We start from the raw sequence: 18337 nt of genomic DNA, 5'->3' as shown, positions 1-18337 counted from the left end.
AAAAGAAGTCTTTCTTCAGTCATTGCATTAAACTTTCCATTTAAGCCCAAATGCCCATTATCTTATATCTCCTTTAAAACCCTGAGCCATTGTATATCTCCTCTTTCTTTTTCATTTTAAATCTTCCCATTTCTTTTGAATCCTTTCCTTTTTTTCTCATCTTTCTCTTTATCCTCTTAACTCTCAAACATCTAAATTGTAATATGTACCTGCTTACTTTACCTCACTGCTCAATGACCTCTCAGGACTTTGCAGTCTAACTTCTTTTTCCACAATTTTATATGAATGTCCTCTTTCTACAGTCACTTATTTTCTCCTTACTAAGATATTTAGGGAGTTTTGTGATTCTAAGCAAACTACTTAACTCTCTCAGCCTCAGTTTCTTCAAATATAAAATGAAGATAATAATAGCAAGTATCTAATAGGTCATTGTGTAGAACAAATGAAAGCATATATCTCTAGTGCTTTAAAAATTTTAAAGCACTATATAAATACCAGCTATCATCTTTATCAAAATCAAGCTCATCAATTATTATCATTACTATTACTACTACTATTACAAATCTTTTCTCCTTGTTGTCCTATTTCTGTGAATACCACTACCATTCATCCAAATTGTATATCTTATAGTAATCTTTGGTTCTTTGTTCCCCCTCACAGTTAATCAGTTTCTAAATCCTATCAATCTACGTCCACAATACTTCTTGAATCTATTATCTCTTCCTTTTCATAGTGATTATTATCTTAGTTCAGCCCTTCACTACTTCTCTTGGACTATTCTAATAGCCTCTATTCTACATTCATTGGAATCCATCTCTCTCACTAATAATGTCCAGGTAATCTTCCTACTATACTGTTCTGATCAAGTCACTAGCCTACTAAAAGAATTCAGTGATTCCACATTTCATCCTGAATAAGTAATAAAGTAACATGCCTTTCAAAACCACCTATTAATTTGATTCCAATGTATTCTTCCACAGTTACATCACACTCTCCTTTATGAATTCCATGTTCCAGAAAAATTAGATCACTCAGTAATTCTAATTTTCCTTATCCCTACTTTTGTATATACAATTTACCACTCCAGGAATAATGGAATAGTCTTTTCCTTTGAATTCACTCCCTTTCTTCAATACCTATTTCACATGTCACTTTTTCCTGAATTTTCCCTTCACCTTAACTGAAAACAATGTTTTCTTATCTTTTCTTCTATAAGTTTTTAAATGTTGCATTTGCACAGAGTTCAAAGGCAGTATGCTATGAAAAGATTGTTGGCCTTGATCTAGAAGGACTTGAATTTGAATCCCAAATCTAATGCTTACTGTGTGACCATGAGTATATCATTTAAATATCCAAGCCTTAGTTTCCCATTCTTAAAACATGAATTATAATGCTTTGCTATCTGTTTTATATGTTTTTTTTCAGAAAAGTACTTTGTAAAACTAAAATTAATCTGAGAATGTAACTTTTGAAATTTTCTTTTGTATTTGTCATACCTTACATTATATGAGAGTTTTTATTTGTATATTTGTGATAACTGCTTGTTTAATTCATGAGATTCCTGAGTTTAGACAGTGTCTTACCTCATCCTGGCTACTTTAAGACCTCCTAAAATACATTTCCTATAGTAGGTGATTATACATTAAAAACTATTATCATCATCATTATTATTACCACTACAATATCAATATAATGTAAGAAAAGCATAACCTAATCCCAGTTCTTCCAGTAAGTGGTGTGTAAACTTAGACAAGTTAGATTAATTCTCTGGTCCTCATTTTTCTCTTCCTTATAAGAAGGTTAGATTTTTGTGATCTTAAAGATCCCTTTCAGTGTCATTATTTTGTGAATTGAATTGAATCACACAAACTTTTTAGAAAGTCTCTAAAATGGGAAAATTATAATTACATAATTTTAAACTTTAAAAACTGTTATGTACACAATCCTAAATATGGTCAAATTACAAAATTAATACAGTCAATTCTCAAACCCATTGATTTGGCTACATTTACATAGGTATATGTTTACAATAAGTTGACCAACTAAATAGAAATGTTGATTTGCAAAAATATTGTCTTCAATTGATTGTTGGTTAGAAGTCCTATGGACTACTTAAAGTCAATGCTGAGTTATTTTTCATCATCCTTTTGAAAATAATCATTTCTCAGGGATATGGATATATAGAAATAATAATAATAAATCTAGCCACTTTTTTAAATTATGCATTTTTAATCTAGACAACTTTTGTAAAATAAAATCTTTCTGCCAATCAGATATATCCAAAATTATAAAGGACTGACTGAAGTAATTGATTCTCCTATAGAAGATAATACAAAAATTAACATTTGGCTATCTTGTAAGAGAAATGCTTATTTAAATAAATTAGATTAAATAGGTTCTAAAGCCCCTTCAAACTCTAACATATCAGGATTTCATAATCACAAATTTGACTTTTGTAGGTTTGCTGCTACTATCATACTTGTACCTGTGTTTTAAGGGCAAATCTCTAGTTACCCAAGTATAACTATATTGTCAGACTGAATTATTTGGAGCTTATATACTCAAACCTTTTTGTCTTCACTGAATCTCATTCTGCCATCAAGTAATTATGTTTTAAAAAGTCTTTTCCTACTTTTTTTCAATGTATCATCATTTTTGACCATTGACTAGAAACCAGGTAGGTGCCTGATGGTATGTTATATGTTAGTAACAAGCCTGTGTCTGTATGATGAAACACATTTCCTTCTGGATTATACTATATAATGCCTATAGAGAAAGTAAAAAAAGTGTTTGATAAGAAAAGTTGATGTATGCTTTCATCTTAGAGTAGTTATAAATATTTTAAATTATATTTCTTTAATATCATAGAGAAGACATTTCTTTGAGGTGAAGGAGACTGCAGGGGAGGTCATACACTTACTTACCAAAAAGAAATTTTTAAGAAATATATCATCTTTTAGCTTAATATCTTTTCCACTGATTTATGAATTTTTTACTATAGTCACCCACATTTATGATACTGAGCTAATGAATGTGAAAGAACAGGGATCTAAGGCAATGTGCACAATATAAAGTGCTCATTTGAACAAATGGTTAGGAAGATTTCTATGACATGTATAAGCTGTAGTAATAGTGATAGTAGTACTAGAAGCATTAGTAGTTGTTGTACATAACTCAGGAATCCTTTTCTAGATACATCTTCCAAAGAGTAAACTTCCTTGCCAGTGAGGCATTTGTTCTGTAACTTACAATCTTAAAGAAAGTTGTCTGAGTTAAACAATTAAAAGAGAGTAAGTTGTCCAGGGCCACACAGTCAGTATGTGTTAGATAATACTCAACCTGAAAATCTGATCATTTTTAAAGATACAATCAGCCTTAGTACACACACTTCATAAATATCCCTTGTCCCTCAGATTAGATGATGGACAATAATCTCAACATTGATTTAAGGAGAAAAGATTTTTTTAAAAAGAGATCTCCTCATTTTCTACCCAGCTACACCAATTTTAGATTTCCTTTATTCTCTATGTATCTGCACTGTGTATATATCTTTTTGTATATTTTTATTATGCCCTTTTATGTTTAGAGCATATATATCCATTTGGAATATTTCATGGTCTCTGGTGATTTTAATTTTAATTTAATATTGACTGTATTGATTTCAACATTTCATTGTTTTTTGATTTGTTTGTAAGATATCAAGTACACACACACACACATACACACACACATACACACACAATAACACACACACACACACACGATTCCTAGAGTTATCTTCCCTGTCTTCCCTGTTGTCTAAAAGTATACTACTATATTTAATTCCTGATGAGCAATTTTCATATGATCTAATTGAGTTACTTTATTATTTCTGAACTGGTAGCATTATTTTAATAACTGTTTTAGAGTATATTTTTAAATTTAATACTAACCCTTCATTTCCATTTTTCCCCATTCATTTTGCCTTAAGATGCTTGATATCATTTCCATTTTTCCCCATTCATTTTGCCTTAAGATGTTTGATATCTTGTGCCTCCTAGTGAGTTTTGTTATTATTTTGTCTACATCTATGAAATAACTGCTTGGTAGTTTGTTATGGACATCAATCTGTAAATTAAATTAAATAGCAAATTGATTTAGGAATCAAATTTGTTGTTTTGTCAAGGCATAAATTAGATAAATCATTACCTATAAAAATGTTTGCTAATTGTAATAACCTAAGTAGTGAGTATGTGCTGGTAAAATAAATAAATAAATAGATTCCTTAGATACTTTGCATAAACTGTAGTTATTTTCAACAAGATTTCTTTTTTCTATTTTTTTAATTTAATATTTAATAGCACACATCCTGCTATTTAATTAGAATCACTGACTATTTCAATTATTTGTTGTTTTATATATTAGATTCTCTAAATAAATCCTCATATCACAAATGGGAATGCTTTTGTCATCTCTTTTTCTATGATTAATGACTCATTTTTTCAGCTTATTGTCATAGCTAGCATTTTCAGAACTATATTAAATAAGAGGGCAGCTAGTGCACATTCTTGCTTTGTCCTTGATTATATTGCACAACTGTTTCATTTTTGTATATTGTATATACTGCTAATGCTAATTTTTAAACTGACTATTTTTAGGAAAAGACAAAGTGTTCCTATCTTACTGAGTCTATCTAAAACATTTTGTCAAAAGTTTATTTTTTTTTACCTGAATATATCAATGTTAATTGTATTGTTTAATTAATATAGTAATACTTATAATTTTCCTAATATTAGAGAAACCTGATATTTATTGAATAAATCCAAGTTAATCATAGTGGAGAATAGATTTTTTGTTGTAAGCTACCTTGCTTAAATTTTATTCAATAGTTTACATTTTTCATTGAGGATATTAAGCTATATTTTGTATTTTGGACATTATCTTTCTCTGGTTTTGGCATTGGGATTATTTTTATTTCAGAAGAGGTATTTGATTAAATGCCTTTGATGTCCTGAATGCCTATTTTCCCATTTTTTTGAAAATTTATGCAAGGTTAATTCATTGTTCTTTGAATGTTTGATGTAAATCACTGATGTCCTTTAAGTACAAATTAACATTGTATCCTTTACTGGAAGTTTTCCCTCTTCCCTCCTAGTTCTAATGTCTTCCCCTATTAATTATTTCCTATTTATCTTGTATATAAATGGCTTTGTATATATTTGTTAATGTGATATTGGGTAATCTGATGATGTTTTGAAATATGGTATACATTTTTGAGAGGTTATGTTTTGTCATGATTTTCAAGGGGATCAGTGACTCTTAAATGATCTTTTCTCATTCTATTTTCCCAGTCATTTGTTTCTGATAGCAGATATTTTACTTGCTTTATTATTTTGATTTTGAATTTGTTATATCATTTATTATTGCTTCACTGGATCATTGAGTGTTGTTTGCTCTATTTTATTTTTAAAGATATCACCTTGGGTAGGATTGTGCTCTTTATAATGTGAGCTTTTATTCTTTTCCAAGTGTTCTAATTTCATGTTTTATGTGGTTTCAATTCCCTTCTTATTTTTCTATCTATTTTGGTACTCGTTATGGCTGATCTATTTTCATATTATTTATTAATCAAGAAAGCTAGGTCCTTTGATCAAAAAATACTTACTAAAAACCTATTGTGTGAGAGGCACCTACTAAGTTCTACAGAAACAAAAAGAGGGAATAATTTTTGTTCTCAAAGAACTCACAGTGTAATAGAGGAGACATGAAAATAATTTTGTACAAAAAATTATAGCTATACATAGGATAAACTAAAGATCATCAGTGGAAAAGGCTTGTTGTAGAAAATGTTTTTTTGTGTGTTTTTGTTTTGTTTTGTTTTGTTTTTTTAGCTTAGCCTATAGGAAGCCAGAGAGGCCAGGAAATTGAGATGAACAGGGAGAATATTCCATTTATGGAAAACAGCCAGTAAAAGTATCTAAAGACTGGAAGGGAAGTGTTTTGTGGAAGACCAGACCAACAAGAAGACCATAATGTATGTAAAGAGAAATAAAGTATAAGAAGTCTAGAAAAATAAGAATGGGTGAGGTTGTAAAGGGATTTGAATGCCTAAAAGAAGATCACTATATTTTATTCTGGAGATGATAGGGAGAACAGTAGAGTTTATTGAATAGGAAGGATGGCATGATTAGCTCTATGCTTTAGGAAAATCACTTTGATGGATGTGTGGAGGACAGCCTTGAGGAAGGAAGGCCAATCAGTAGGCTAGGGTGGGGGTGAAGTAAAGAAGGTATGGACCAGAGTAAAGCAAATGTCAGAGGATTAGGACATGGATGATGCTATAGATAAGAAATGTTACATAGGTAAAATTGACAATTTTACTAAAGATTGAATGTTGGGCAATGAGAGGAGTGAAATCTTGATTTTGTTTCTGTTCCAGTCTAGACATTGCTGCTCTCTAATCCCTGGAAGGAAGGCGAAAGCCTAGCTTTGAAAAATTTTATTTATAGCAAATATCACCCAATAAAAATGCAAATTCTGCCTTGTGAGACTTGCACAATCTTAGCCATATTTGCTTTGTCCATTTTTTGTGAAGTTACCAATTTTAGGCCTTGGTCCACTGAGAGGCCCAATTCTGGATTCTATTGGTTTAAAAGATTTCCCAAGATTTTAGCACTGTTTGCATTTCCATTTCCTTGTGCAATCACCTACCCAGAAGTCTAGGGTTCAGCCTTGATCTCAGGCTGCGATCCCTGAATAGAAGATGATACAAGCTTACCTTAGTACCTCCCCAATACCAATATCACTGATATTGGACCAAATTTCTTTTGATATCACCCATAAAGAGCTTCATGGATCTATCTATCTATCTATCTATCTATCTATCTATCTATTATGGAGCAGCCATGATACGGTCAAATAATCTTTGAATCTTTTTATTCAATATGCTACCTTTTAACTGTCATATGATTTGTGTTGTAAATCAATCACAAAATTGGTGGACCCTCAACCTTTGGAACAGATGTTCCTAAGAAAACAATGAAGGACCCAGTTGGATACAAGTCATCATAGCCCATTCTTTTAATGCAAGCTATCCCTGATGACCTTTAATATATTATAGTACAGGGCAATATATAAGACCTTCCCAGAGATACGCAAAGAAATAAAAATGGAACAAAGAGGGTAGCAGCTGATACAAACACATCAGGAAGAGTCACTCACGTTAACTAGGATTTCAGCCTGTAATGTTTACTGTATTATCTTTTCAGGGAAAAACAATGGGGTTGTAAAGAATCAGACACAATTGAAAAATGACTGATTGAATATTGTTCTATCAATGCAGTTGCCTTTGCTATATAAGGGCCAGCTTAAGAAACACCAGCCCAGGAATTTGGGTTCTCTCTGTTTAAAAACTGCTTATAGAAATCTCAGAGAGAGAGAGGGCAGGAAATCTATGTCCTGAATAGGGCCATTACCTTTCTACTTTACAGATTGTTTACCTTAACTTGCTGATTACTACAATATTTCCCTTCATCATCAGAACAGATGGATATTTATTGCTTGAGAATCCTAAATGAAAGCTGTAGACTAAGGACAAATTGTTAGCAGTACAACACATATGGTCATTTCAAAGCTGATCACACAGAGTAATTCTAGTGTCATGTATAGTTATTTACAATCCAACCTAAATTAAAGTGTATAACTACATGAGTAGTCATGTTTGCCAAAGATCTGGTACACACTGATTTTATATATACATACATATATATATTCAAACTAATTATGCCTTTGGAAACTTCTAAAGCTTCGCTGTGAAATGTGGGCATTACATATATCGCAAGAGAAAAGATTGAAATTTAATTCAATAAATCACATATTAAAAAGTCTTCCATGTTCATTGTACTGTGTTTAATGTAGCATGAATAAAGACAAAATAAGAGTGTGTCAGGATCATGGGAGGGTCTCCTTCCTCTCTCTCATCTTTAAATTCCTCATGTTTATTGGCTTTTTTTATTTCTTTAAAAACATACTTCACTATCCCTTTCTTAAACAACTATAAGCAAACAAAACTTTATTCAAAGCCTACAACATGCACATTATTATCCAATCTCTCTTCCTTTCTTCTGTGAAACTCCTAGGGAAAAAAATAATCTCTCTTCTATGTCCCCTTATTTTTTCTGAACATGGCATCATTCTGCTCCGAGAACCATGCATGAACTGATACAGTAGTATAATGGCTAGTATTACTATCTCACGGGTCTCCCCATCTATAGTCTATTCTTCGCTCAGTTGTCAAAATGAACTTATTTAAAACATTAAAAAATTACCATGTCACTCCCCAATTCAAACAAACTATTGCCTCTAAAATAATATTAAAGCCTTCTATTACTACTTTCCCAATATCCTTATATCCTCCTTAGATACACACAAATATTCTTGCAATCCATTGGTACTCACCTCATTACTTTTACTCATATTACAAATTCCAACTTATGACTATTTTTACTATCTCTCAGGACTGAAACTCTCTCTTTTTCTCTATTTCCTAACTTTTCTGGTTTCCTTTAAGAATTATTTAAAATAATAAACAACAAGATTATATGATAATCAATTCTAATGGACATGACTTTTGAACAATGAGATAATTCTGGCCATTTCCATTGATCTTGTGAGGAAGAGAAACATTTACAACTAATGAAAGAACTGTGAGAACTGAGTAAGGACCACAATATAGCATTTTCACTCTTTTTGTTGTTATTTGCTTGCATTTTATTTTTTCTCATTTTTTTTCCTTTTTGATTTGATTTGATTTTTTCTTGTGCAGCAAGATAATTGTATAAATATATGCATATATTGGATTTAACATATATATTTTACCATGTTTAACATTTATTGGATTAATTGCCTTCTAGGGGAGAGAGTGGAGGAAGGGAAGGAGACATTGGAACACAAGGTTTTGTAAGGGTGAATGTAGATAATTATCTATGAATGTGTTTTAAAAAATAAAATAATATTTAATAATAAACATGTTTTATTTTATTTTATATTAAATCTATTTTATAAAATAAAATAAAATAAATTATTTATTAAATCCTTTTATTTTCAAAACACACATTTTCAACATTCACGCTTGCAAAAGCTTGTGCTCCAAAATTTTCCCCTCCTTTTTCCCCATCCTTGTTCTAGACTGCAAGTAATCTAATATATGTTAAACATGTAATTATTCTGTTAATTTTCCCACAATTATCATGTTGCACAAGAAAAACCAGATCAAAAAGGGAAAAAAAATGAGAGTTTGTTTTTGTTTTTGTTTTTGTTTTTAGGTATAAGGGGGCGGGTGGGGGGGGGTGCGCAGAGCCAAGATGGCAGAGAGGACACACACTTCTTTCTAATCTTCTCCTACAACTTTCACTTAATTAGCAAATTCAGCCTCAGAATTAATTCTGGACTGGCAGAATCCATTAATATTGGGAGTGCAACAAATTAACAGAAAATAATTTTGAAGATCACCAGAAAAGATCTGTTTCAATAGGGTACAGAAGGAGGCAGGCCAAGCACAAGCAGGCTGAGCACAGACTCTAAGTGCAGGCAATGCAGACCCAGGGCAGTGCAGGCTCCATGTGCTAGAGAATCCACAGGAAGTTATCTACAGCAGTGTTAGCTCCTCTACCCTGGTTGCAAGCCAATAGATAAGCAGAGAAGTTATAAAACATCCAAAACAAACACAAAGGGTGAAGGGTGTACCTCAAAGAGCTGAAGTCTCACAAGACATGGCCATACCTACCCAGCACTGGGAGTAACTCAACACTGACCCAGCCACAGCTGCTCATAGAGGAAGGCACTGCTAGTAGGGGAAGCTTGGAAAATTTCCCTCTCCTAGATGTAAATCCCAACATTAAAAAAAAAAAAATGAGTAAAAAAGCAAAGAGAACTCCTGTGGTGAAAGAGAAGAACAGATTTCAATACATGAGGAGACTAAAAGCAGATCGTCTTCAGACGAAGCTCCAAAAGGTGATATAACCTGATCTGTATCATATGAGACTTTCCTAGAAGAAATTAAAAAGGATCTTAAAAGAAAGCTAGAAGAAAAATGGGGATAGGAAAGGAAAATCTTGCAAGAGAGTTTGGAAAAGTCATATAATTCATTAAAAGATAGGTTGGACAAAATAAAAATAAATAAAAATAAAAATAAAAAACTCCCTGAAAAACAGAATTTATGAAATGGAAAAGGAAAATAACTTCTTAAAAAACAGAATTTGTGAAATAGACCAAAAAAATCATAGAACAAAACAACTCATTTAAAACTCAATTGGACAAATACCAAAAAAAAACAAGTTTAAAAAAGTAAATGAAGAAAATAATTGACTAAAAATCATTACTGAGCAAATGGAAATGAATAAGTTGATGAGACATCAAGAATTAGTCAAGCAAAACCAAAAAAATGAAAAAAATAGAAAAAAAAAATACCTACTTGGGTAAACAACGGACCTGGAACATAGAAGAAATGATCTAAGGATTATTGGACTCCCTGAACACAATGATGAAAACAAGAAAACCAAACCAAACCAAACCAAACCAAACCAAACAAAACAAAACAAAACAAAAAACAAAAAAAAAAAAAAAAAACCTAGACACTATTTTTCAGGAAATCATCAAAGATAACTGCCCTGGTGTCATAGAAACATAAGGTAAAATAGATATTGAAATAAACATAAGGTAAAATAGATATTGAAATTCACCAAATATCTCCCAAAAGAAGCCCAAGAATTAAAACTCCAAGGAATATAATTTCAGAACTATTGGACCAAGGAAAAAATATTACAAGCACCCAGGGAAAAAAAAAAAAAAGCAATTCAAATACCAAGGAGTCACAATAAAGATTACCCAGGATCTAGCAGCTTCCACTTTAAAGGATTGAAGGGCCTGGAATCTTATATTCCAAAAGACAAAATAATTTGGAATTCAGCCAAGAACAGACTACCCACATTTTCTTCCAGGGAAGAAGATGGGCATTCAAGGAAAATGTGAATTCCAGTTATTTCTGATGAAAATACTAGAACTAAACAAAACATTTGACCTCCAAATATAGAACTCAAGAGAAGCATAAAAAGGTAAAAAGAACTTTTGAGAACTATATGTCTGTTATGGGTAGACATAGAGAGTGTATATATAATTTGATTTTATTGTTATAATATTAGAAAGGAACTAGAGATAGAAAGGGGATGATCCAAAAAAGGGAAAAGGGAAAATAAGTGAAATTACACCTCAAAAAGAGGCAAAGGAAACCTATAATATTTGAGGGAAAGAAGAGAGAGAGATGAATATTGTGTGAATTTTACTCTCATCAGATTTATCTCAAAGAGAAAATATTAGATACATTTGGTTTACAGAGAAATATCTCTCACCTTATTGAAAAGTGACAGGGGAAAAGCAAAAAGGGAAGGGGAAGGCTAAATAAAAGGGAAAACAGAAATAGTAGGGGAAAAGCATAAGAAAGAGGGAGGGACTCTAAAGGGGAAGGAATTCTTAAGTAAGAGCTCTGCTTGGGACAAGTGATATTCATAAATACTGAGGAGGATGAAAAGGGGGAAAAAAAGAGAAAAGTGTAATCTGAGGATAAGATGGCAAGAAATACAGAATTAGTAGTTTTAATATAAATGTTAATGGAGTGAATTCTTCCATAAAGTGGAAGCAGATATCAGACTGGATTAGAAGCCAAAATCCCACATTATGTTGTTTACAAAAAACACATTTAAAGCAGAGTGATATATACAGAGTAAAGGTAAAAGGCTGGAACAGAATCTATTATGCTTCAGGTGAAGTTAAAAAAAAAAAAAAACCAAGGGTATCCATCCTAATCTCATATCAAACAAAAGCAAAAATTGATCAAATTAAAACAGCTGAGGAAGAAAACTATATCTTGCTAAAGGGTACTATAGATAATGAAGCAATATCAATACTAAATATACATGCACCAAATGTTTTAGCATAGAAATTCCTTAAGGAGAAGTTATGAGACAACAAGAAGAAATAGACAGCAAAATTATAATAGTGGAAGATCTCAACCTTGCTGCCTCAAAACTATATAACTCAAACAAAAAAAAATAAATAAGAAAGAAATTAAAGAAGTAAATAGGATACTTTTATAAAAGTTAGTTGAATGGAAACAGATAGGAGTACATGTTCTTCTTGGCAGTTATATAAACAAAAATATAAAAACAAAAAATGACCATATATTAGGATACTAAGACCCAAAATAAAATGCAGGAAGGCAGAAATAGTAAATATAGTTTTTTTGAGATAACAATGCAAAAAATTGCATTCAATATAAGGCCAGTGAAATAGATCAAAAATTAATTGGAACTTAAATAATCTCATCCTAAAGAATGAATGGGTGACACATAAAATCATAGACACAATTAATAATTTCATCCAAGAGAATGACAATAATGAGACAACATAGCAAAATTTGTGGGAAGCAGCTAAAACAGTAAGAAGGGGAAATTGTATATCTTTAGAGGCTTACATAAATTAGAGAAAGAGAAGATCAATGAATTGGGCTTGCAACTAAAAAAGCTAGAAAAAGAGCAAATTAAAAACCCTTAATCAAATACCAACCTTGAAATTCTAAAAATAAAGGAGAGATTAATAAAATTGAAAGTATAAAAAAAAACCACTATAGAATTAATAAATAAAATTAAGAGTTTGTTTTATGGGAAAAAAAACAACAAAATAGATAAAGCTTTGGTAAATTTGATAGGAAAAAAGATAGAAGAAAATCAAATTGTTAGTCTCAAAAATGAAAAGGGAGAACTTTCCACCAATGAAGAGGAAATTAGAGCAATAATTAAAAGTGACTTTGCCCAACTTTATGCCAATAAATTTAATAATCTAAATGAAATGGAGGAATATCTACAAAAATTAAGTTGCCCAAGAAAATTGGATTTACACACATATATTATATCTAGGTTATACTGTAATACATGTAAAATGTATGACATTGCCTCTCATCTAGGGGAGGGAGTAGAGGGAGGCAGGGGAAAATCTGGAAAAATGAATACAAGGGATAATGTTATACAAAATTACTCATGAGTATATACTGTCAAAAAATGTATAATTATAAAATTAATAAAAAAATTAAGTTGCCTAGATTAACAGAGAAGGAAGTAAATTGCTTAAATAGTCCCATTTTAGAAAAAGAAATAGAATAAGCTATTAATCAACTACTTAAGAAAAAATCCCCAGGACCAGTTGGATTTACATATGAATTCTACCAAACATTTAAAAAATACTTAACTCCAATGCTATATAAACTATTTGAAAAAATAGGGATTGAAGGAGTCCTACCAAATTCCTTTTATGACACAGACATGGTAATGATACCTAAACAAGGTAGAATGAAAACAGAGAAAGAAAATTATAGACCAATCTCCCTAATGAATATTAATGCAAAATCTTAAAAAAATATATTAGCAAAAACAATTAGAGAAAATCATCACCTAGATAACTCACCAAGTATGATTTATACTAGGAATGCAGGGCTAGCTCAATATTAAGAAAACTATTAGCATAATTGACTATATCAATAACCAAATTAACAAAAACCATATGATTATCTCAATAGGTGCAGAACAAGTATTTGATAAAATCCAACACCCATTCCTATTAAAAACATTGGAGAGTATAGGAACAAAAGGATGTTTCTTAAAATAGTAGCATCTATTTGAAACCATCAGTAAGAATCATATATAATGGGGATAAAATGGAACCATTCCAAATAAGATCAAGAGTGAAACAAGATTGCCCACTATCGCCATCACTATTCTATATTCTATAGCATTAAAAAGGCTAGCTTTGGCAATAAGAGATGAAAAAGAGATTAAAGGAATTAGAGTAGGGAATGAGGAAATTAATTTATCACTATTTTCAGATGATATGATAGTATACTTAGAAAACCCCAGAGAATCAATTCAAAAGATCTTTGAAATAATCCACAATTTTACTAAAATTGTAGGATACAAAATAAATCCGCATAAATAATCAGAATGCTTTTACACTACTAACAAAATCCAACAGCAAGAGATACAAAGAGAAATTTCATTTAAAATAACTCCCAATATTATAAAATATTTGGGAATCTTTCTGCCAAGGAAAAGTCAGGAATTATATGCGCAAAACTACAAAACGCTTTTGACAAATAAGTTAGATCTAAACAATTTGAAAAATATCAAGTACTCTTAAGTCAAGTGAATAAAATAAAGATAATACTGCCTAAACTAATATATTTATTTAGCGCTATACTAATCAAACTCCCAAGAAACTATTTTACTGACCTAGAAAAAATAACAACAATGTTCATCTGGAAGAACACAAGGTCAAGAATTTCAAGGGAACTAGTAAAAGAAGAAGCAAATGAAGGTGGCCTAGTTGTCAAAAATCTAAAATTATATTATAAAAACAGTGGTCAGCCAAACCATTTGGTACTGGATAAGAAACAGACTAGTTGATCAGTGGAAGAGGTTAGGTTCATAGGACAAAATAATGAATAACTATAGCAATCTAGTGTTTGACAAATCCAAAGACCCCTAGCTTTTGGGATATGAATTCACTATTTGATAAAAATTGCTAGAACAATTAGAAACCAGTATGGAAGAAACTAGGCACTGATTCACACTTAACATCATATACCAAGATAAAGTCAAAATGGGTTCATTATCTAGCCATAAAGAATATTATAAATAAAATATTTATTTATAAACTCAGCTAGTTTACCTCTCAGATCTATGGAGGAGGATTGAATTTGTGACCAAGAAAAATTAGAGATCATTATTGATCACAAAATAGACAATTTTGATGATATTAAGTTAAGAAAAGTTTTTGTACAAACAAAACTAGTTCAGACAAGATTGGAATGGCAGCAATAAACTGGGAAACCATTTTTACAGTCAAAGGTACTGATAAAGGATTTATTTCCAAAATATATAGAGAATTGACTCAAATTTATAAGAAATCAAGTCATTCTCCAATTGATAAATGGTCAAAGGATATGAACAGACAATTTTCAAATGAAGAAATTGAAACCATTTCTAGTCATATGAAAAGGTGCTCCAAAACACTATTGATCAAAGAAGTGCAAATTGAAACAACTCTAAGATACCACTATACACTCTCAGATTGGCTAAAATGATAAGAAAAGAAAATGAAGAATGTTGGAGGGGATATGAGAAAACTGGGACACTGATACATTGTTGGTGGTACTGTGAATGGATCCAGCCATTCTGGAGAGCAATTTGGTACTATGCTCAAAAAGTTATCAACTGTGCATACCCTTTGAGCCAGCAGTGTTACTATTGGGATTATAGTCAAAGAAATCTTAAAGGAAAGAAAGGGACCCACATGTGCAAAAATATTTGTGACAGCCCTTTTTGTAGTGCTAGAAACTGGAAACTGAATGGAGGCTCCATCAGCTAAGGAATGACTGAATAAGTTATGGTATATGAATGTTATGGAATATTATTGTTCTGTAAGAAATGACCAGGAGGATGATTTCAGAGAGAAACTTGGAGAGACTTACATGAACTAATGCCAAGTGAAATGAGCAGAACCAGGAGATCATTATACAGGGTAACAACAAGTCTATACAATAGATCAGTTCTGGTGAAGGTAACTCTCTTCAACAATGAGATGATTCAAACCAGTTCCAATTGTCCAGTAATGAAGAGTCATCTACACCCAGAGAGAGGATTATGGTGACTAAGTGTAGACCACAAAATAACATTTTCACTCTTTCTGTTATTATTTACTTGTATTTTTGTTTTCCTTCTAATTTTTTTTCTTTCTACATCCAAAGAGATCACTGTATAAATATGTATATATATATATATATATATATATATATATATATAATGGATTTAGTGTATATTTTACATATTTAACATGTATTGGACTACCTTCCATCTAGGAGTGGGGGCAGGGGTAAGGAAGAAAAAAACTTGGAATAGAAAGTTTTGCAAGGGTCAATGTTGCAAAAATTGCCCATGCATATGTTTTGTAAATAAAAATCTATAATAACAAAAAAAGAAAAAATATTAAAAAGGTAAAAGACTTAGATGTACAAAAATATTTATAGCAATTCTTTTCTGGGAGCAGGGAATTGGAAATTGAGAGAATATCCATCAATTGGGAAATGAGTAAATAAAGTATGCTATTTGATTATGACATATTTGTGCTGTAAGAAATTATAAACAATATTCCGTCAGGAACAACCTGGAAAGGGGAAGCTATAGTGGATAGAGTACTAGCTCAGGAATTAGGAGGACTTGAGCTCAAATCTGGCCTCAGACATTTAACACTTATTAGCTGTGTGACTCTGGGCAAGCCACCTAACCCCAATTTCCTTTAAAAAAAATAAGAAAAGAAAAAGAAAAAAGAAAAACCTGGAAAGAGATGAACTGATGTGAAGAGTAATACACTCTGCACAAAATAACAGCAGTATTGTAAGATGATCAGTTGTGATTGAATTATCCATTATCAACAGGACAATGATCCAAGACAACTCTGAAGGATTTATGATGAAAAATGCTATCTATTCCCAGAAAAATAATTGACTGTGTCTGAGTACGGATTGAAGAATATATAATTTTTAAAGTTTTTTTTTCCTTGAGTTTTTCCTCTCTCTTTTGGAAATCTATCTTTTCTTTTACAACATAATTATTTTGGAGATGTTTTGCGTGAATACATATATGTAATGTATATTGAATTGCTGGCCTTCTTAATAAGGGGAATAAGAAGGGAGGAATAGAGGGAATATGGAACTGTTTCCTATTATTATTATTATTGCTGAGGCAATTGGGGTTAAGTGATTTGCTCAGATCACACATCTAGGAAGTGTTAAGTGTCAGAGGCTAGATTTGAACTCAAGTCCTCTTTTTAAATTTTATTTATTTCTTTTTTCTTTTTTGTTATTTTTTTATTAAAGCTTTTTATTTTCAAAACATATGAATGGGTAATTTTTCAACACTGACCTTTGCAAAACCTTGTGTTCCAAATTTTCCCCTCCTTCCTCCAAGCCCCTCCCTAGCTAGCAGATAGTCCTATACATGTTAAATATGTTAAAATATATGTTAAATACAATATATGCATCCACGTATATGTTTTGAAAATAAAAAACTTTAATAAAAAAAAGAATCATCTAAAATCCCATCTTCTACAAGAATCCTTTCCAAACTCCCTTAATCCTAGGGTGTTCTTTGTGTTGATTATACAAGATTTCATCTTGTACACATCATGTTTATACATAGTTATTTGCATATTGTCTTCTCAATTGGTCTTTAAGCTCCTTGAAATCAGGGAGTGTCTTTCTATCCCCAAGGTGTAGCTCAGAGTATACTTCTTAATAAATGCTTGTTGACAAAGCATTTTTTTTTTTACTCTTCACTATCCTTCCTTTCCCTAAAGTCTTATTTTCATCTCAACTATTCTGAGTAAATTATTCATTCCAAGGTCACCAGGGATTTAACTTCTACTAATCATATATAATGGCTTCTTTTTGAACATTATTCAATTATGTCTTGGTCAATATGCTCTCCTCCTCCCTTGATGACTTGGACAGAGTTGTAACCAGTTGAACTGCATGATTGATGTTTAGGGCATCCAAAGTTAAAGGGTTACTCACAGCACTTGGGATCTGTCAAAAGATGACATATCTGAGTTTAGTTGTTGATGAGAATAATTTATTAAATATGACATTTTCTCCACATGGCAGCTCTATCCTAGGTCTGTTCTTTTAGAGGTCTGACCTCCTCTACTCCTTCTCTAACAGCAGCAGCCTAGCCTATGGTCTCTCTCTCATTATCTCAATATCTTTCTTCAACATTCTTCCAATCCCATTTTACCCAATTTCTATTAAGAGGCTTGAGGACACTTTTCATAAAGTCCTAAATATGTTGTATTTCTTGTTGTGACTTTTCTAAGAATAACCTCAATCCTTTGCTTAGGCTAATTGGTTATTCTCTTTTCCTCTTTTGAGCCTAATTATTGCTTCTATTTTTTTTTAATAAATCTCTAAGTGACAACAAATCCCCATACTCTGTCCTTGTCATTATTGTCTTTTTTCTCAGCATTCCTTTGTTGAGTTCATCTAGACCCTTGTCTTAAAGATTAGCTTTATGCACACAATATACAAAATTATGTAGCAATATCAGTCTCTCCTTCAAGTTCCTGCATGTGCAATTGTCTATTTATACATTAAAACTGTACTTGTTGTCTTTAACTTGCCCCTTCTCTCAGGATATTTCTATTGCTGGTTTTATGTTTTGATGCAAAAAGCAGTCTTCCTTAACTCTTTCTAAACTCATCC

Source organism: Sminthopsis crassicaudata, chromosome 4, assembly GCF_048593235.1.
Source record: "Sminthopsis crassicaudata isolate SCR6 chromosome 4, ASM4859323v1, whole genome shotgun sequence".
In the NCBI taxonomy this organism is placed as follows: domain Eukaryota; kingdom Metazoa; phylum Chordata; class Mammalia; order Dasyuromorphia; family Dasyuridae; genus Sminthopsis; species Sminthopsis crassicaudata.
This window is presented reverse-complemented; position numbering follows the sequence as displayed.